General features: G+C 46.4%; 1 protein-coding gene and 1 long non-coding RNA gene across 2 annotated transcripts in view; one reads left to right on the top strand and one right to left on the bottom strand.

Annotated features, from left to right (window-relative positions):
* The window catches only part of LOC119185878 (transcriptional activator Myb-like), a 211,334-nt gene that overhangs the window by 159,949 nt on the left and 28,723 nt on the right, over nt 1–22,662 (top strand). The gene's annotated exons all lie outside the window — the stretch shown is intronic.
* On the bottom strand, nt 7,675–8,967 carry LOC119179639 (uncharacterized). Its single transcript, XR_005110838.2, has 2 exons — nt 8,768–8,967; nt 7,675–7,915 (listed from the first exon to the last, which is right to left on the bottom strand). It is a non-coding gene; the product is annotated as an uncharacterized LOC119179639 (long non-coding RNA).

Raw genomic sequence — 22,662 nt, 5'->3', positions numbered from 1 at the left:
GCATATCTTCTTAATCCCTGAAGTACACCTGCAATGCAGAACACTTTTTTTCTTCACTCAGGAAAAAAATGGTTGGCGTGCAATTATTGCAGGTTTTATTCCCGCCCACGAAGGCTGCGTTCCGGCAAGGGCTTAACACAAGAACTCTCACATCGGGTACTTTGTACCAATTCAAGAAGTGCAGACTGTCAGCGTTGGTCGGGAGTCCTGTACTACGCCTTACACAGCCCACCCTCCTCCACTATTGTGTATTTCTAGCTCTTTACACATCAAGAATCACTAAAATGCATGCTAAAGAGTAAGACGGCATGTTTTACATCATAAAATAGAGTTTCATGACTCCGTTTTGAGCTCACACTGATTGGCTGGTCATCAAAAGAGATAATAAAGACCATCGAAATTCCGTGTGTGTGTGTGTGTGTGTGTGTGTGTGTGTGTGTGTGTGTGTGTGTGTGTGTGTGTGTGTGTGTGTGTGTGTGTGTGTGTGTGTGTGTGTGTGTGTGTGTGTGTGTGTGTGTGTGTGTGTGTGTGCTTGCTTGCGCGCCTTTTATATTGCATTTTAAGCAGGAACGCACTGTTTTGTTATACAAACAGTGGTTTCCTTTTTTTCGTATTCCTTCAGGAAATATAAGAATGCACTCGAACTACTCTTCCACATCGGTTTTCATATTATCCAAACATAACTGGACGGTTGTAATAAGAAAAGTATAATTGGTTAATTGGTTGGTTTCAATGAATTCGCGCCTGTGTAAATGAAATTTGTGCCTTTGATTGCAGCACCATGAATTGCAGCCATTGAAGCCATGTAGCTACTCTACGCGGATTGCTCGTATGGTGATATAGGCGTTCTGAAAAAAAAAAAAGCTGCAGCTTTGCATGTTTTCTCCACTTTGAATGGAATGCCACGCCATATTGTTTCATGCTGTACCAAAGCGCTGTCAATAGATATTAGGGCGGGAGGACAATAGCGGGAAAGTATTGGTGTGCATATAGGACGGCTGCTATTGTAGGTGGAGATAGCTAATCGTATAGCTACATATGACGATAATGACGACGATTTATTTTTTAAGACGCATACCCACAAGTAGGATACCGAAGTACCGAGAAGTAGGAACGCCCGATTTGACTAGTATAAACAAGAAAAACAAACTAAACTAACATGGTCTATTGAATCAGTTAACGCACTTATTGAGTGAACACTCATATTGAAATAAACAAAGTGGGTGTTTGAATGCAGGCTAGCACATATAAAAAATCTGCAACCGATAATAGCACAAGCCATAGTAAATACCAGAAAATGAAAAGACACAGAGAATAATTCCCACCAAAACGAATATAAAACAAGGAAATGAAATAAGGTAACCTGTGTTGTATTTAGGTAGTCGAATACAGTGGTACGTGCGCCCTTTTTTCTCCAACGTATGATATAGTGAGACTCGAGTCACTAAAGTGTCGGAATATTGCAGCAACTCTGTTATAGATGAGGTCTGACACGCGTTGTAGATAGAAAATTATGAACACTATGAACTCGCACGTTCTCAGTCGTCCAGACGATTAACAAGAGAAGCTGCAACGTGCGGCCCTTAATCGGTGTTCACTGTAAGTGTGTTCACTTGTCATTTACCAGTGGTTTGGGTATTGATATTTGGCCCAATCCAGGTGCACTATGGGTGTTCTACAGCATAACTTTTAGGCATAAACAGAAAGAGATAGAAACGTACCTACTGATAAATGAGATAAAATAAAGTGGAGCAAGTGGAGCCATGTATAGTCTATCCAAGTCACGACGAGTGAGGTGCAAACCAGCACTGCCACAACCCAGCCTTTCGCGACATCGTTCAAGCGGTTGTAATTATAATAGTCATCCTTTCTTATAAGATGGCTTTCTCTTATTCTTAGAAGAATCTTTTATATTTATTCAAAATAACTTCGATGCGATAAAAAGAGGACTATAGGTTCATTTGCATGGTAAGTTTGTTATTTGGGGAAACTGAACGCCACTATCGGTCGTGTTCACTTATACATCTATGATTTTTTGTAGCTTTTAGTTTTGTGCCATGTATCTGGCCCAGTAGTGGCATCACGTTGCAATACTGTAATGCGACACCCTCCGAACACAATTTGTTCATTGAAGCAATTAACAGCAGGTATAGTTAGCTGAAGCATGCTCTCACGCTCTATTGTAATTAATTTATCGCTGCTGCATGTTCATTTGCAAAAAAAAATAAAGACAAGTTGCTGCGAATGACATTCTTGACTGCCCAAGGGTGTCTTAAGCAATTGTCCCGCAAAACCGAAATCTTGCCTAATTTCATTCCCAAAAATTCAAGGGGTTCCAGAGTGATCGCTCTTGACACGCCACTGGCGTGCACTTTCCAAAGGCCAAACGTTTCAGCAGACACGTGTTCGCGAATAAGCATTCATTATACATGAAAATTCAGGTATACTGTGAAAAACAGAAAATCAAAAGACATCGTTAATACCGCTGCGAACATAGTCGTTCAATGTCTGCATTTTCAAATATTTACTTGGCGTTTACCAATCTCTCTTCTCGTGTGTATATATATATATATATATATATATATATATATATATATATATATATATATATATATATATATATATATATATATATATATATAAGGGAAAGAAGTGTATACCTAAGGGCTCGTTTTTCCGTGTTTTTAACACAATAATAATGAGATATAACAGACAGTAATGCCAAGGAATGTACAGGGGAAGTTATTAACATTAATGGAATGTAAATAAGAAGAAAGAAAAGTGGATGAAAAAATTACCAACTGTAAGCAGGAATCGAACCTACGACCTTCGAATAACATATATATATATATATATATATATATATATATATATATATATATATATATATATATATATATGTTATGTCCGGTGTTGTCGTCGGCCCATAGACGTACGCGTTGGTCGTGGTAGTCCAAAAAGCTCAGACAGCCTCGAACGGTTAAAAACAAGTTTATTCCTCTTCGGATGGAGGCGGCGGCCGAACTGCTGGGGGAAACGACGGTGGCTCGTTTCCGCCTAGCGGGGGAAGGGGAGGAGTCAACATCTGGAAGCAGTTTCAGCAACCGGTCCTTCGCGGGTTCAAAGGCCCGCTCGTGACACAGGGGTGCTTGAAACACATCTCCTCCCTCCTTAGCTTGTCGCTTGGAAGCGATCTGGGGGCCGCCGTGGGTGCGTGGACGCTCTGGACGCACTAGGAAGAGAAGCCTCTGCTCGCTGGGTGTCGTTTCTCTTGTGTTCAGAGCCGGCGGGCGGCGGCGCCGATTCATATGGTGCGAGATGCCAGGCTAAGTGGAACGAAGCTTCCGTCGAGGTGGCTGCTTGAATGGAAGGTTCCCTTGGCAAATTTTACCTGAACGGCGTAGCTGATTAAGGTGGTGGCGTGTGGCCTTTCCACCAATGTCGACGAGCCATCACCGCAAACCTATGCGTTTGAGTGCCGTCGCTTCAACCCAGCCGGGCTTTCTGTGGAACTGGCGGGCGTATATGCACTGTCCACTTTCAATTCTCGTGCTATGCGGGAGCTTTTCTTCCTCCGACGGTGCTTTCGCTCAGGGCTCCGGGACAATTGCTGTCAGCTGGGTTCTCATTTCTCGTCCGAACATCAATTTCGCTGGTGTTTGATCAGTAGTGCTTTGAACAGTGTTGTGCTGTCTGAAGAGAAAGCGCGCGATGCGGCGTTGCATTGTCCCAGTCTGGTCTTTAGTAAGGGCGCGCTTTAGCTCAGCTACGTAGCACTCGGTTTGTCCGTTCGTAGCCGGGTGGTAAGGAGCTGATGTAACAGACGAGACGCCGTTGTCGCTGTAAAACTTGAGAATCTCTGTGGACACAAACGGAGTGCCGTTGTCCGAGACCACCTTGCGCGGTAGGCCAAACGTTGCAAACAACGACCGCAGAGTGTCGATAACTGCTGCCGATGTCGTTGTAGCCATTTGTTTTACGTCCAGCCACTCGGTGTATGCGTCTACAACCACCAGGAACGAACACCCTTCGATAGGTCCAGCAAAATCAATGTTCAGGGTGTGCCAAGACGTGTCTGGTCTTTCCCATTCAGGAATAGGGGCTCTTGGCGGGCTTCTGTGGTTGCATTGGCAAGGCTGGCAATCGTGAACTGTTAATTCTATATCATGGTCGATACCAGGCCGCCACATATAACTTCTGGCGCACTTTTTCATGGCAACAATGCCTCGATGACCTGCGTGGACAAGCGACATGGCCTGTTCGCGAAGTGCCGCTAGAATTACAACTCTTGATCCCAAGGTGACGCAACCGCGATGAGTGCTCAACTCCGCAGCTCGCTTGCGGTAAGCGTTGAAGTGTTCACCCTTTAGCTTCTGCACGTTGCCTTCGTGTATAGCCGCGTAGACTTCCTTCAAGACAGTGCACTCCTGTGTTGATGCTGCTACCGTGTCAGCTGTTAGCGGAGGGTTCGGCAGCGCCTCGAACATGAGTATATCACCCGGCGGGGGTGGTTCATCTATTGTGGTGTCTAGCGGCAGGCGGCTTAGTGCGTCGGCGTTCTGGTGTTTCTTCCCCGTGCGATGTACGAGTTCGTAATCGTACGCCGACATCTTGATGCACCATCGTGTCTTTCGCGGCGACAATGTCTGTGGCATTGGCTTCTGGGGACCCATAATACCCAATAAGGGCCGGTGATCTGTTATGAAAGTCACTTTCCTGCCGGTAATGTACTGCCGAAAGTGATCTGCTGCGTAGACGATGGCAAATCCCTCTTTATCTAGCTGGGAATAATTCCTCTCTGCCTGCGATAGGGTGCGCGAAGCAAAAGCGATCGGGGCTTCCCGTTCCTGGTCGTCAAGTTGGGAGAGGACTGCTCCCACTCCGTATGGTGATGCGTCACAGGCTAGCAGTAGGGGTCTCCTTTCGTCGTAGTGTCGCAGAACAGTAGACTTGCGAAGTAGTTGCTTAAGGGCAACAAATGACTCTTGGTGGCGTGGCGACCAAGTCCATGGGACTTCTTTCTGCAGGAGCTGATATAGATCGTTGGCCACTGTAGCTCGATGTTCTAAGAAGCGGTCGTAGAACTTCAATAGCCCCAAAAACGACTGCAGTTCTTGCTTGTTAGTAGGCGCTCGTGCTTCGGTGACTGCACGCACTTTGTCTTCAGTGGGATGGATGCCCTGCGCCTCAAGAGTTAGTACACTTTCTAGTGAATGAGATTATTTTGCATTTAGAGGCGTTAAGGGACATCTGTCAAGCCTCTCACTACTTGTAGGTTGTGGAGGGCGGAATGGTGGTCAATAGATTAAATAGTGCGGTATACGACGCAATCTTCTGCGAATAACCTGCGGATGGAAGGTGAGCTGGCAAATTGTCAATATATAATAAAAGGTGTAATGAACCATCACACTGCCCCGGGGAAAACCAGACGATACGTCGCAAATGTTAGATGAAGTGTCTGTACCTACCGTAAATTGCTGCCGGTATGACATAAGGTTTCGTATTTATGAGAGTGTTAATGAATGGATACAGAGAGAAAACAGTTTAGAGACTAAACAACAATGAGGAACAGTATCAAAACCTTTGGCGAAATCGAGAAGGAGGCCATTGGTTTCATCGTTACCGCTCATAATAAAATGAATGTCTGTGGCGAGTTCGAACAACTGAGTGCGACATAAGTAGCTTTTCCTGAAGTTATGCTTATCAGGAAAAAAAAGAAGTGGGATTGAATGTGATCATGGATTTCAGAAAATATAATATGTGCAAGTAGTTTGTAGGATATGCATGTTAGTCAAATGTGTCGATAATTACAGGGCGATCACCGAACTTTACTACTGGGACTAACTTGCCTATCTTCCAGTGTTTAGGCAACTCACCGGATGTCCAAGGCTGGTCAAACAGAAGACGAAGAAAGTGACTAGTAATACCAGTGGTGCTCTTCATCATTTTAGAGTTAATGTTACCAATGCCTGATAAAGTATACACTTCAAGACTCGTGATGAGATTCACGACACCTTCTGCAGTGACTATGATGGAAGTCCGTTTTTTTTTTGAAGTTTGCTACGGGGCGCTTTAGACAACATAGTTCCAGCATATGAACCACCACTTTACTTGTCACCTTATACTCATGAGTAGCTGATGCGAGTCATCGCATATTATCTACGACTCGACCCATTGCAGGTAGCTTACGCACGCTTCAAGCACATCGTTCAAGCAGTAATCAGTCCTGTTTTAGAGCGCTTTCTGTGCAAGTGAGTACGTATATTGCTTATTACATACCATTAGGAACAGACATTTGCGTTAATACTCCTCGTTTAAACGTATGTCTCTGCGAGCTCTTTTCATTCTGTTTACTACAAGGTACGCCGTGTTGTGAAGAAACCCGTTGACTAATACACATCATGCAGGCCCCGAAACGGGAGCGAGAGTCCGCCTCTCGACTACAAAGTTTACAGAAGCTCAATAAAGCTCATTGGGTCTATGTAGCGCATGCTATATTAGATGTCACCTACTAACTTTCCCTTATTAATTGATTTGGTGTTTATGTTTGCTATATTACACGAAAGGGAGATAAGGCGAGCCTGCGAATACTGATCTAAAACAAACACATCGCGCTTCATATTGTTGCATGCGTCTTCCTGCAAACATCACTACCACTTTCGTGCACTATCAAAAGAACAGCTGCAACCCAGTTATAATATTAACTTTTCATTCGATGTGGTCAGTAACGTTCAATTTAACGCGTAATTATAAGCGCAATCGATCTTGTTACATTTTCCGAAATCTAATCTGTTTGGCATCCATGTTTTATAGGGGCAGATGTATTTCTGAGCGATTGTTTCGAAAACCTAGTTTTTACTTTTAACAAATGTGTTATTCTTAATTTCTATTCCTCACATATTGTGATTAAAGAACGTGGATGACTCTGCCACAATTTTCAGGTACACTGCTGTGCAGCCCATCACTTTTTGTTCAAAACGTGCACGAGCCACTCAAGCTGAGAAGGCAATCAACCGCGAGTAGGTCTTTTCTTTGGGGAGGGGGGGGGGCGGGGGTTGTATGATTGATTTTGTAGACCAAACATTTGCGTACCTGAAATCTTTGTTTTCAATGATTGTTTTTATGGAGCATTTCTGTATAGGCACTGGTAAGATAGCATTAAACGTTTTATTGTCATTGTACGTCTGAATATTCTTTAGAATATTCTTTAGATTATTCTTTAGAAGCCTGTTTTGAGTCATTGTAGTTGGTGGTGTAAAAGATGCACTTGCACATTTTTTCTCGTGTATAAGGTATATTATTATAGTAAATGGTAAGGTTAACCGACCGCAACTTATGCGCTAAAAATCAAACTATTCAAGGTTTTCGGATCAACAATGAGCATCTGTTATCTCGTGCTCAGAAGCAATACCTAGGTAATCTATTTCCATCTGTGTGCTGCAGCAATGGATGGGCTGTGCACATGACTTTGTGCTTGCAGATCTCAAGCATGCACAATTTCCAGTGAATTATCGAGTGAAGTCGCTAATTATAACCTTTGAGGCTCTCTCACTTCACTCCTTGTCTTAGTTAAATCAGAATTATAAATCATACAACGAGAGGCACGCTATTAGTTTATTAGTTCAAGACTGTTTGCTGCGTTTTACTTTCACTAAAATGACCAGAAATGCCAACTTGTTTGGCAGCATGCTTCCTTTTTATTTGCGAAATTGATTTAGTTTGTCACGAACGTCCTGCATACATGTATTGTAGGACGGCGCCTTACAGGGGCTGTAGCGACATATTCTTCGTTCTGTTTTGTAACGACATCTATTCTTGTACTCAATCTGCGGTCTTCCTTAAGGCTACATCGATGCGTGGCGCCGAGGTGTTTTTCTCGGGAGAGCATGTCACAGACCGGGAGATGGGCGTCTTTCTGCAAAAAAAGTAAACATTGAGTAAACAAAAGCTAACATCATTACGCATTCTCTTTCGATACGCGACACTCGCGTCATTTCAACCATCTGCTACCGAAAACTTGAAGATAAAGCTTATCACAACGTCAATACAGAAGCGGTAATTTAGTTAAAATCTACCTTTTAGGTAGAAGCATGTCAGCAGCTGTACTTTTCACTCTTTCTATTACGGAACAGGGAGGATCATACTGTGTGCGCACCGACAATGAAGTCTTTCTGCACTAATGTGTACTCTCTTGTCTTATTTTTTAGGCATGGCAGTGAAGAGCTTGTAAAAATTGCTGCATCAAACTCGAGCTAACCAATGATCCATGAACAAATTATTAGGAACATAATGTAAGGGAAAGTGGTCGTGCTGCTAATAGTCCCGACTACGATAACTACTGCTGCCAATGGTTCAGACTACTTCTGTGTTTCAAGGCACAGACTAGTATCTTGTTGCATGTTTAACTGGAATCAACCGGAAAGCGCATTCGTACCGAAGATTTGATGGTGCATATCGCAAAATAGGCCCCGCTCTCATATTTCATTTCAAGTCGATAAGCAATGAATGCACGCAGACTAGAGTTAACCAGTCTTGACATCCCGTAACTGAATTATAAAGCCATATTTGAATATTAGTGAGTAAACTACTAATCGAGGTTACCTGTAATTATTTTGGACGACGACCACGCCTTTCAGTTTACTTTTCATGAAATTTCTTTTTTTTTCTCGAAACAACGACCTCTAAGAACACTGAGCAGCCTTCAACAATATTCCCTATCCCCCCCAAAAAGAACGGAAAATCTGCCAGAGAACAGCTATATACTCACATCCTAAACCATGCAGGGTCATCGGTGAGTCGAGTTGAACGTCATCCGCAGGGCGAAAAAAAATGTGGGTGGTGTAAGCTGTCCGAGGACCATAGCGGCGCCTTCCTTAGAAAGCTAGAAGAACGTCACCACAGCATTTGCTGTTGCGAATTAGCATGCTGAGGTCCAGGTCCATGGTTTCGAGGGGAGAGGCTGCTTGCAAGCCGGTGCGTCGAGTGATATCGAAGAGCAGAGTGCGATATCTGGTCGAGCGTCTCGCCGCGGGCTCCGTTATATACCGGTGTCTCTTCATGGGAATGTCACGTGATCTGATAACGCTGGGGTGGATGCGCCAATCCGAAAAGAGTACGACTCCCCACTGGGCGCATCTGGTCGACATGCACGATCAGCTTTCGTTTGCATTCTATCGTGATGTTCCAGCGCTGTTGAGTTGTAACGTGTACATTGCGCGCGTCACGTACAAATAAAGTGGAATTATTGAAATTCAGCAGTTTTACGTGCCGAACCCAGTGTATGATTATCAGGTTAACCATAAAGGAGGACTCCGCGCTCAAGAATACTCGCGTTCACGCACTCGGCAAGGTTCTCCAAAGGCAGGGTAACCGGCTGCGCGGCTCATGACGTCATGCTTTATTGCGCGCCCTATGGAGTAGGCTTGTGTGTGTGTATAAGACTCTGAGGCGTTAACACAGGCCTCTAAAATTGTACCCGCGTTGGGAGTAAACATTAATCGAAACCAGAACATAAGAACACTAGTGTTTGAACATTCCGTCCCCCTCCACTGCTAAACTAGGCCACCGTGTTCGATAAAACGCCAGTCCTAAAGCTATAGATAATAAACCATTCCACTCTGTATAGGCGGATGGACTATTGCAGCTGTTTATCGCGGGGCCCAGAATGGCTGTCGACCAAACATCCTTCAAGTAAATGCGAAATGTCTGCCCGGAAAGTGTCTTTCTAATTAATCATGCGCTTTATTTTTGGGGTTTAACATTCGATCAGCATGTGTGTTTTTGGCGCGACATGTGTAGGCTTCTATGACTGACTGCATGCTCATGTGACGAATGTGACTAAGGACAGGACCGCCTACAACCAGTGCAACTGCAAACCTTGATAAAGATAACTACGAATCTGCTGTTATAATGTACATACTGAGCCAGGGCTCCCAAACTCGCTTCACTTAGTGGGCCATATATAGACACGATAGAGCAGAGAAGACCAGAACACTGAAGCCGTGCACACAATCACGCTTGCGAATTGGCTAAGAACTGGGTAACTTTTTTAAAAAATTTTATTTTGAAGTTAGAATATGTCTGTTAAAATTGTAAAAGTAAGGAAAAGCAATAACTTCGAATGCTAAGAGTAGATAAAGAAGAAATAGGTTTATAAAAGTAAAGTGCAGAAATTGAACCAACAAAAAGACCGATTCGGAAAACCAAGGCACTACTAGTTCAGATTGATTGTCTAGCCTGCATCTCTTTCAGCGCTTAATAAACATCTGCAAGGCACCGACCGCCTTGGCGTCACTGTACCTAAGGGACTAATCCATCAAGGAAACCACATTGGGTGTCTTCAAATCCAATTTTAGGAATCGTATGAAGGCACCTAATGAAATTTTGTACAACGCGGTGTACTTTTTACCAGAAATGAGACGATGAACTGTTGTTTCATGGTCTTTGCAATATCAACAATTGGTGGGAGCTGCCAGACTAGCTTTGTTTAAATAAAAATTGACATGTTGAAGTTAAAATTGTGTCCTGCAAGAGCCAGTACAGTTAAAAAGGTTGGGGCTCGGAGTGGAAGCGGACAGTTTGAACAAATGTCAGTTAACTTTGCCATTTGGAGGAAGGCCTTTCTCATAATTACACATCGGTTATTTCAAAATGCGACTTGAAGTCTGCATTTGAGAAACATGCCGATACCGGGTGTTCTCCTCTGCTCTCCACCTTCTGTCTTCTCTTTCTCTTGAGTCGGGGGGAAGGAAGAGTGAAACTATGATATTCGAAAGTGGAGCATTCCTTAACTGCGAAATCACCTCTTCAGATATTCGAAAGGAAACCTCTGCAGCGGCCTTGCTCCCTTGATGAGAGCAGTTGTGCACAATGGGTTGAAGGTTCATTAACACACTCGCTAAAGAAAAAAAAGGACAAAAACAGTCATGTAAGGGGGCCGCGTTCCCCGTCTTTGAGATCGATTCCTACTAAGTGACCAACCGGGTGTTTATCTTTACGTTTCTTCTTCGAAGATGTGTAGAAGGCATTGCCATTGACTCGTGAACTGGCGTTTGCAGTCGTGTCATTTTCAGCTGTCCGAAAACTGCACATTGCATCGTCGTGTCCATTTGTGCTGGCGAGTTAATGGTCGCGTCCTTGGCAGAGAGTTCAATTATAAGCAGGTGATGTGGCCTGTAAAGGCAGCACCATCTTTCTTCCACGCGTATTGACGGCTATAGAAGCCGCCCGCACGTCAACACCAGTCGATAAAGATCGATATCGGCGCCGCACCTCCTCGAATTATTATGTGCTTTCAGTACTTTATTTCTTCTCTTCTTTAGATAGACCATCTTCACTTTCCCTAGGCACTCAAAAAAGAACGTGCTCACAGTAATGAGCTCTAATCTTAGAGGCAATCCCATAGCTGAGTTCAGAAAGGGTCTTGGAACAACCTCTTCAATTAGTCCCACCACGGTGGTCTAGTGGCTAAGGTACTCGGCTGCTGACCCGCAGGTCGCGGGATCAAATCCCGGCTGTGGCGGCTGCATTTCCGATGGGGGCGGAAATGTTGTAGGCCCGTGTACTCAGATTTTGGTGCACGTTAAAGAACCCCCGGTGGTCAAAATTTCCGGAGCCCTCCACGACGGCGTCTCTCATAATCAAATAGTGGTTTTGGGACGTTAAACCCCACAAATCAATCATCAACCTCTTCAATTAGCTTGCCAAAATGGATACCTGCATTATCCCTTCCCGTAGCTCTTCCCGTAGAATAGGTCACCAGTGACGATAATTGACGCTCTTTCCATTTGCGGAAACCAGTACGGCCAAGTGGCGTGTCGCACAGGCTTCCCTTATACAGTTACGGGGATCATTATCACATCCAACGTCATAAAGCCAGCGTGCACTTCTCGTCCATCCATATCGAAGGAGGCTTGCTTTACAGTGTACAGAGGGAAACATCTCCTTGCGGGACATCATTCCTATACATTTACCAGCATACAGCTTTCTCTAATTATAGCCAGGCCACCATGTGGGCGGCCCTCAACACGCACTGAAATTTCGGATGTTATCAGTCGCACCTAAACGTTTACCTCTGAAATGGCACACCACTCTCCCTTTTGATATACTATCAATGATGACGCTAACACATGAACCATGCGCGACTCAATGAAGTCACAGCCCATCGCTCTGCGCACAGGGTCGTATGCGGCTGCAAGACACTTCGGAGTTATCTTATCGCACGCTACTATAGACGCACGCTGCACCTGCTTATCTACACACGTCTTCACGCATTACGCCTTAGAGAAGCGTTTCGCTGCGATAAGCCTTGAATGCAAGCAGTTTTAACCTCCAATCTTCAAAAAAAAAAAACGCATGGAAGTGGCACTACTGCGAAACCCGAGGGAGTGCGAAGCACAGACAGCACGAGCATCCAGCGATTCCCGATGGTGGAGACCCCACGACTCTGTTTAAGATAGCGTCGCTGTCTAAAATGTTTGGGGGGGGGGGGGTATATGTCAGTAGGACCAGAATCCTTCAATGCTTTTCTGGTCACGAAACTCCGCCCGAAGGTTGATATAGGGACAAAATCTGTCGCTAGAGGCGCCACCCGTCGTATGGGGGCCACAAGCCGCCTCCACTGCTGGGCTTGTATGCGCACTGCGGCCGACGTTTCGACGCGATTATGTGCGTACTGTTCTTTCTGTTACCTTTTTTTAAACGTCTCTGAACGCATCAATGCCACCGGATAAATAAGTTGAAACGGCATCCAGTGTCGACGACGAATGAGAGCTGTTTACTTTGGAACGCACGCGTAGTATACTTGGAAGTGCAGGCCCACCTTATAAACAGCAGCGCATTAAAAGTGTTCTCACACCGCGCGATAACGCATTGTGTCAATAATTGTCTCATAGCCCAATTATATGCATACTTACGATGCCTCGAAGCGGTACTTGCGAGCTATAGCTCGCAAGCGTTGAAAGACGATGCTTATGCTCCATGCTCTTGATGCGAGCAGCTACTGCTTGATCTGCTCGACAACATGTTTGTATTTGCGCCCAGCCAAAGGGCGATTATGTTTATGCGGTAGGTGAGCTTTATATTCTGGTAGGGCCGCTAATAGGGGAAGGAAGATGAACGAAATGAAACACGACTGGGTAGTACAGGAGCAATCACATTGGTTTATATCCGGCTCGCCTCTCGTGCACTACTACCCAAGTATTCAAATGAACTAAATGGTTGAGCCAGAAGTTTTATCCCAGACCTTTCAATTGAGTTTATACCCAAATGCGCAGTTGTTTTGGACACACGTTTGTGAGCGCCGATCGCTTTTTTGACGCGGGGACTTGCGATGCCGAGGGCTTTCGCGACCGCTCTAAACGTGCCCAACATTTGATTGATCACTTCTTTCCACGCAGTTTACACGGGACACCCGCCGCTTGACGTTTCCTTGTGTTTACTGTTTAGGGCATTATTATTTACCGGCCGACAACCCATGATTTCTCCGGGAACGGAAGTACAGCAGCCTAATCTGGAAGTTCCTTTTGATGCCAGTGCTAGCCGCTTGGCCGCCTCTGCCACTACCGAGGTACCTCATCACACATTTGTTTTTATTTTTTGGGTGGGAGGGGGGGAAGGGCGGTTATGATTTAAGGCATGCAATAAATCTTAAATTTGGTGCTAATGATACGCCGCCTAGTAGTCTCGTGTGTACTTATGAATGGGAGATTCACATATGGTGCATGTAATAGGGAGAAAGTTGGAAAACATTTATTTAACAAAATACACTGAGAACAACACTTTGGAGAAGAAAAGCACTAGAAACTATTGCAGCTGTTCTGAGCAATGCTACACAATCTGTGACTCTACTGTACAATGTGTATTTCGTTTCATTAACAGCTGCACTCTGCCTTAGCTCACTGCCTAAAATAAACTGTATTTGAATATACACAATTTACACTATATGCAGATAAATATGAATAGTACGAAAATATTACAGTGTAATATATACAAGATATACAACAGTATATACAAATGGGAAGGCGTGCTCACATACACAGCCATTATGCTTAACACTGTGGCTTCCGCCCACCACTTGCAGGGCATGAACTGCGCACAGTTGCCCGCGAGGCTTTGTTTTTTTTCTCGAGTGAAGAAATTTAATCTAAATCTCAAAAAAAGTGTACAACCTCAGCTGTTGTCCCTAAAAAGTGCAACAGACAACCTACACTTGCTGACGCTGTGCGGCTGTCGAGCAAAATGCCCTCAACAACCCTCGCGTACACGTCACCGCATGCAATGTTTTGCACCGTGTACGTCTCTACATGTTCTTCAACAATTTTCAGGAGAGCAAGAAGACGGCTGCTAGGTACTTTCAAATAGCCCCTCGATTTTGTTTGGATCAAGGCAGATGGCTGACGTGTTGTGCTCAACATCGTTTCGATGCAGCCAAAGCAATCCAAAGTAGAAAACTTCTTGGCTACATATCCGCCGAGGTAATCCAAAATGGAGTCTTTGGTCGAAAAGAGGCCAATGTCCTCCACGCAGTCTGTTGTTGGCTCTAGCAGGACATCGTCCAGCAGAGCAGCTAGTGTGTCCACCTGAAATGTGCAGAACTTCCTGAATTTTCAAGGTAATAAAAAGGAAACTTCAGGACACATACAGGACACAAATTGCAAAATACCTGAGTCGTAGAGGGCTTTTGCAAATACCTGAGTCGTAAATTGCAACAGACAGCTTGCATTGTGCGATCATGCAAAGCGGGCAATTTAGGATTACTCTGACATGCAATGCTAGCGTGCACTGCTCTTAAAAAATATGCACAAGACAGTGGCACGAAAAAGATGTGTGATTATATTCATAGCTTCGTGGCAGTTATGTGCGACTAAAGATTACCTGGCAGCTTTCGGAGATTTCGCGTTTGCCTTCATGATGCGCTGATCGTAAATAAGCTTCTCGCGGGTAGATAGCTTGTCAGGTTTTGCAAGAGTCTTGCATTTTTGTTGGCCAGGACTCTCATCTTCGCAAGCTGCTTCTGACACCGTTCGAGTCGTTGCCGCGTACTCGAAAACTGCGCCTTTAGCGCCTGCACTTCAAGAAACGAACACACTGCCTGTTCCGTTTGGCAGGCCTGATCTGCGTGTCCGCTATCGCTAGCTGCTGAATCTGTAATACAATTCAATAACACTGTTCAGAAGCACCTCAATGCCACCAGCCGCTAACACAGGGTCATGGGGCGGAGGGAACAAAGTAACGCCGCTACTAAACCGGCTCAAGAGCTTACCGTCACTGGCTTCTCCTGCCGAGTCGGTGTTGACATTTTGGCATTCCACTGCTGCGCGTTTCGGTGACAATTCGCGCCGCCTCTTCGCTGGTTGCCTCTGAGTCGCAGGGCGTGAACGCGGTTTCTGCTTTGTCAGGTACGCCGAGAGCCCGTCAAGAATTCTTGGAACGGCGTTCGTGCGAAGCCTCGGTCTCTCTCGCTGAAGCGACACGACCACCCCGTTCGCGATGTGCTCGTCGGTTCTTACAACGTCGCTAGCATCAAAATGCTTTTCGTACACCTGAACGTTCTTACTTTCGAAGCTGAAACCGCCAGCTTCCAGCCGCGGTATAGCTCGCTTCCATTTCTCTCGGAGTTCGGCGCTACTTGGGAAACAGAAGAGCGACGCCTTTTCTTTGTTGCTTCGGTATCCGGAGCTGCAACCCGTAACACAGCACGTCTTAGGCATTGTTCATTCGAATTTTCATGCCGTCCACCTCGAGCACGGTGCACTGGCACATGAAGTTCGCGTTTCGCTGATGCAGAAACCGCGAGCTGCCACCACACAACGCCTTCGGGATGCCGCCGCGGCCAGTGCGTTCCGCCGGGCGCAGCGGGGTGATGGCCCCCCCCCCCCCCCTAGGACGGATTGCGCTGCGTAGCAGCCGCTCTTGGCAACATATCAAGCTCTCCCATAGAATGACGGAGAAGTTCCGTGACCAGAACGGTATTAAGGGACTGTGGTAGGACTTACCCGGCACGAGCGGAGTCTTCTTAGGGAAAATCTAAAATTTTGTGGGCGATGTATCTTACTTTTGGCTGCACTTTGTCGACAGCCTGGTTGTTACGGCAGTTAGGATTTGTGTCATTTCTGCCGAATTCCGTCAAGCTTCTCTCACAATAAATAGCCAGATTAAGGGGACAAGCATTCACTGACTCGGCGAGGTCCGCGCGCCCTCGCTTGCCTGCGTTGAACTTTTAGGCGCAATTTCCTGAAGTCATTTAGAGGTTTTGTTTATTTTTTTTATTCATCCTCGACCATTTCGGGTAACTTAGGTGTTTGAGGCCGTGCTCGTTCATTTTAACCCAGTTTAAATCATTGCTACTCTTGTTATGGCCTGTATTGAACACTTGAAGGCGAGAATATTCACGCCGCATGAGATTGATGGATGGACGGTAAGCTAGGCCCCTGAAGTGTACCGCACACAAAATAGTGTCGCGATGGCTGTATAGCAGCTTCACTGGATCTGCTTAGTTTTCATAGCTAAAATGTCTGTCCACGGTGGTTATCCTTTAACGTACTAAGCTGCGCCGTTGCCCCGCCACGGTGGTCTAGTGGCTAAGGTACTCGGCTGCTGACCCGCAGGTCGCGGGATCAAATCCCGGCTGTGGCGGCTGCATTTCTGATGGAGGCGGTAATGTTGTAGGCCCGTGTACTCAGATTTGGGTGCACGTTAAAGAACCCCAGGTGGTCAAAATTTCAGGAGCCCTCCACTACGGCGTCTCTCATTATCAAATAGTGGTTTTGGGCCGTGATGCCTAGTTCACACTGAAACATCCGCTTTCTACAGCGGCTGAAATTCCCTTGCCGCCGAAACACAGCGTCGTTCGCACTGGACGCGCGCCGCGCCGCCGAATATGCCATCTACTACGGTGCGAACGCGGGATGGATGCGCTGTCACCCGGTTGTTGTCGCAGCTTGCAAACGCTACTACGCTATCCGGTGGTGTATACTTCGACGATTCTCGTACGCAAGAAGCAAGAGAAGACAGTACTGCTTACTTTGCTGGCAAGTGGCTGTCTTGTAATGCACGAAGAGCAGAAAAACCACCGACGCCAGCGGCGTTGGGGGGTTCGTTTTGCTTTGCAAGACCGCAACAAGCTCGGTCACGCCAACAGCAAGCTCGGTCACCTCTTTCACGAAATACGGAGGCGAAGTAGGCACAGAGTAGGTTAAACTCCCATTGGTTTCAACATTCAGTTACGTGCACTGCAGCATAACAAGTGAGTAGGGCTTGGCCGCCATTTTTCGAAATTCCTTGACTTGCGCTCCTATTGGTCCGCGGGGACCGATTCGGTGGCAGACGCCGCAAATATCGGTCCGAGAGCAATCGGCGCGGAGAGGGCCCTTTCGGCGGATCTCGCCGCCGCCGAACCGGATTCGGAGCACTTTCGGCGGCCGGAATGCTCAGTGTGAACGCGGCCTTAAACCCCCCCCCCCAAATCAATCAATCAATCAATCAATCAATCAATTAAGCTGCGCTGTTCAGTTCTTTGTGAAATGTTGACGCAAACATCAGTGAGCTATTTGACATGACGCTTATTTTATCAAGCAGCAGACGCAGGCTGTCATGGCAGTAACGCAAAAGGTACATATATGGTAGGGAGCAGCGTGATATTCAAGATAATTCCAACCATCGAGCAAACATACCTCTACGACGGTCACATCTTATTTCTTAAGGGGTGCCCGATATAGAAGTACCGTGTCAATTTTTTTATGAATGGGAGCACGCGAGCATGAGCATGCGGCCTGCGCGCTTTGGTGGCTGCTGGCAGCGCGTTCAAGCGAGAGCAACCACAATTTCTTCTCGTCCTCTCGCGGCGAGCAAAACAAGCAGTCATTGATGATATGAAACCGCTGGCAAGATCGCAACCCCCTCCCCCTTCAAGAGGATTACCGGCTCTTGCGTAATTGCCTTAAGGGGGGAAAGGGTTGCCATCTTATTATTGACTGCTTGTTTTGCTCAACGCTAAATGGCGTGAAAAGAGATTGTGGTTACTCTCGCTCCCGCTTGAAATCGCTGCCACCAGTCGCCGGAGCGTGCAGGCCTCGCGCTCCCGTGTTCGCGTCCATAGAACTTGTCCCTGTACGTGTTCTTGTAACACGGTAGAACACCTCAAAAGTGCAAGTAACGCTTCGTTTATGAGGTAGTACACAATTGTTTTAAAGAAATTCTTCATGATTTAGGGTACTACGCGTACGCTACTTGTGTGTTTAAAAAAAGTGGGTATCGATTCATAGTTCTACGTACTCTACTATGGGACAAAGATGAACGACGCCATCGTGTTACGTCTATGAAGCTACTTGTGTTTAGAGAAAGTTGTTAGTGATTGAGAGTACCCCGTACTCTACTATGACATCTTTATGCACGCCAGTGAATAGCTCGCAACGTTAGCTAATGTGCATTCAGAAAAAAAGTGCTTAACGGTTTAGAGTACTCCGTACTCTACTACAGGAGGATCAAGCTCGGACACTCTGAAGAGAAAAGACGCACATAGAGTTTTTTTAATATACACCAGAGGGAACTCTCGCGCTAGTGTCTATGGGAGCTGCGACGCACGGCGCTTCAGCGAGCATGGGAATGATGGGTAGTACACACATTTGTCTAAACTTCATACTTCTGGTCTGATTTTGGCTCCGTGTTTGTTCGTGTGGCTTGGAGCTGTTTTCTCACGAAACAACAATCAGCAAATGTTCAGCGATTGTGCTTCACCACCTCATTATTTTAGACTTACCTTTCCAAATCGGGTCACGAAGTTCAACGGTTTCAATTTTCATTTCAAAACAAAACTGAAACACAGCAATGAACGAAGCCGCAAGTACAATTCGCCACCCGAAAGTACGAAGACTAGACAAATGTGTGTCTAGTCTTCGTGAGAAAACAGCTCCAAGCCACACGAACAAACACGGACCCATCATTCCCATGGTCGCAAAAAGATCGCAGCGCCAGAGTCCCCTCTAGTTAATTTTAGGAAACTCTATAAAGATACACTATGGGTTATGTGTTTACAGAAATTTATTCTCACGAACAGTGAACATCAAGTACAATCCAAAAGAACACCGCGATCGTACATAACATCCACAGACACGTCAAACATTCTGACGGAAAGGTACGTTTATATATGTACAATATAACAGAACATAAACAGACACACCAAAAATTTTTACAAAAAGATAAATTTACATATGTACAGTGTCAATTTTTATGAAAGAAAATACGGCGACGGGTGGCCTGTGCGCTCCAGTGGCTACTGGCAATGCGTTCGAACGAGAGCGAGAGCAACCACGCTAGGGAGCCTACATGAACGGCCGTTTTTAGGGTGGAGACATCTTAATAAGTGCCTTCAAGAAACTCAGCCAAAACCAGCGGGCAACGGGGCACGCTGTTGCCAGCTTCCACCAAATTCAGCATAGTTTTCTGTGCGCCGCCGTTTTGGAGCCAGCCGCCGCTCCCTCCAGCTACGCGAAGTACGGCGCAACAAAAAGGTCGTGTAAGCGACCCAGTTCTCAAAGTGAGCGCACGAAGAAATTCGCAGCCCACACACAAACACTTGCGACATAATACTGAGGTTACGCTGACACGAACGCAAGGGTGGCAACAGCTCAGACTAGCGAGCGCGTCTCCGTACGAACGCGCGGACGCGTCCCGTTTGTGGGCTTCCTACTCGCAATGCGTGGACGCAGCAACAACAACTTCGGTTATCTACTCATTCGCGAACACCGCGAAACACATATACGTGTGCCGCAGGAAAAAACAGTGAACGAAATACGCAGTACTCACAGAGCAAATATGAGACGCACTGGTGGGCTCCCAGCCGTCTCGCTTCACTTGAGCCAGCCATAGTTGTCGTCGTCCAGGGCTCGCTGGGAAGCGGAACATTCGCACCCCCTTTCTGTTGTGGTTAGTGCAGAGCGGTACGCAGCATCCAGGCATTCTAAGGCTTCACCGGCAGCGTTTAACACGCTACCGCAACGTTCGACGCCGTATTATTGACAACTAAACGCAACCGGGCGTAGACGCAGTGCGGGCATTAAGATGGGGCGACAGCGTGGCGTTGCTGTCGGGTAACATTGTGTTTTGGCGGGCGGCGGTGCGTTGGCGGCATGTAGTGGGTCAAAGGCTGGCATCACCCTAAAAACGGCCGTTCATGTAGGCTCCCTAAACCACGCTTCCTTGTCGCGTCATCTCGCGGTGAGCAAAACAACCGTTAGTTGCTGATCTGGAACCAGTGGCAAGATTGCGACCCCCTCCCCCTTTGAGGCGATTACGCGAGAGCCGGTAATCGCCTTGACGGGGGAGGGGTGGCGAGCTTGCCGGTATATGTCAGCGACGAATGGTCGCTTTGCTCGCCGAGAGATGACGCGAGATGACAGTGTGGTTGCTATCGCTCTCGTTTGAACACGCTGCCAGTAGCCACTGGAGCGCACAGGCCACCTTTTGCCATATTTTCTTTCATAAAAATTGACAGCGAGAAGAACAACGAGAAGGCAGGTGTAGAGGCCTCGAGAACATTCAGAAAAAAACAAAGCGATTTACTCCGAGGCCAGGAAATCCAGCATGCACAGCCGTCCAGAAAACATGACCAACGACGCATTGTCTCCAAATATGATTATTTGTTTCCTGTAGGGAGCTGTTCGGGCATGTTGCTGAAGGAGCTAACGGGAGCAACAAAGCGGCTGTTAAGTCAACGATAGTATTGTCTAGCACATCTACCCCAGGGCAAGTGGACTGGATATGACGAAAAAATGCGACAGCTGTTGCATAAAACGAAGGAAGTGTTACTGATTGTGGGCCCCGATTAAGGTGCATATTAGGCATTAAATACCGATGCTGAGTGCCTATAAAATAATATGCCAGAGATCGAGCGGGGGATTCTTTTCCTTGTACGAGGCGCAGCAGGAAGCGCAGGGCCAGTAGCCGGCAGCGTATTGACACCGAAAAGAAAGCAAAGTCTCCCCGGGAACGCTGCTCTCCTAACACCGTACGAGAAACCAGCTTAGTGCCACCGAACGTAAAGAAGGCACAAGAAGTAGACTGCAATGACCTTTCGATGTGTAAAGGCGGTGGCTCCACGTGAGACAGGTGCCAAATGTGACCACAGAACACAGTCTGCGCAAGGTACCTCCACTCAAAACACGGGAAGTCGATATCCCGGGCGTTCTTAATTTTTTGTTTTAATTTGTCGAGGGCGTTTGGCCAAATGAAGCTACAAACTTCGTAGTGGTTGTATAAAATTTTTAAAATGCGAAGAGACGCAGCCGGCTGAAGAAGAAATGTGGAGCTAAGTCTGGAGTTTGGACAGGCGATGAAGAAATGCCGCGATATAGAGAAGCTTAGTGCGGCACCTGAAATGTCACCATACTGAAAGAATAAACACAGGCTATGTGAAAGACTATCTTCGTCTGAAAGGTACAGGGTTATGTCGTCAGCAAAAGCTGTGACTTTGACGGCACGGCTGCCCGGAAGCGCGAAACCCCGGACACGTGAATACGCTTCTAGAGCATAAAAAAATGGCTCAAGGCTGAAGACAAATAGAACAGGAGACAAAGGGCATTCCTGACGCACCCCACGTGTATTAGAAAAGGCAGCACTCTCCGAATCATGTAGAACAAGTGTGCTTTTTGTACCAGAGTAGGTATTTCTAAGTGATTCCAGAAAAGAACCAGGAAAACCAAAAGGTGTGAGGTATACGCGTGCAAAGGTATACGTGTGCTCTAGTAGGTCAAATGCTTTCTCTTGGTCCGAAGACACAAGGATACAACGCGCAGATCACGACCGAGTATAGGCTATGATATCCCGGGTGGTAAAGGACAAGCTATATATATTTCTCGTCCAGGCATAAATGAAGCCTAGTGATGACCCACCAGAGTGTTCAACAGAGTCCTCAAAGTTGAACTATTACCGTCGCCAAAATCTTATAGTCAACGTTAAGAAGCCTGATAGGTCTCCAATCTTCAAGGCTTGATTGATTGATATGTGGGGTTTAACGTCCCAAAACCACTATATGATTATGAGAGACGCCGTAGTGGAGGGCTCCGGAAATTTAGACCACCTGGGGTTCTTTAACGTGCACCCAAATCTGAGCACACGGGCCTACAACATTTCCGCCTCCATCGGAAATGCAGCCGCCGCAGCCGGGATACGAACCCGCACCCTGCGGGCCAGCAGCCGAGTACCTTAGCCACTAGACCACCGCGGCGGGGCAATCTTCAAGGCTAACGGAGGAAACATCAGCTTTTGAGATTACTACAATATGGCCATCTCGAAAACTGGACGAAAAGACACCATCCTCAAAACATCGCCATATAACCACGGTTAAGGAAGTAGTACCAAGCTCATTCAAAAATGACAAGTAAAATTCAACTGTGAAACCGTCTGACCCAGGGGCCGTCCTCCACTTCATAGAATGTAGTGCTGCCTTTACCTTTTCGGGTGATGTAGGGACGTGCAAAGACTCAGCAGCTTCTTCAGGAACGTGAGGCAAACCTTTAAGAATAGGCGGTATTATATCGCGAGAATTCCGCATGGCCAAACATGACATCTTTTCGAAATGCGCCAAAAAAGAGATCGATCACACGTAGGAAGCGTCTGTGCAGGTTTTGTCTGTTTTGGCGCGCAAGGCGTCGCGCAACTTCGCTG

Source organism: Rhipicephalus microplus, chromosome 7, assembly GCF_043290135.1.
Source record: "Rhipicephalus microplus isolate Deutch F79 chromosome 7, USDA_Rmic, whole genome shotgun sequence".
NCBI lineage: Eukaryota > Metazoa > Arthropoda > Arachnida > Ixodida > Ixodidae > Rhipicephalus > Rhipicephalus microplus.
This window is presented reverse-complemented; position numbering and strand designations above follow the sequence as displayed.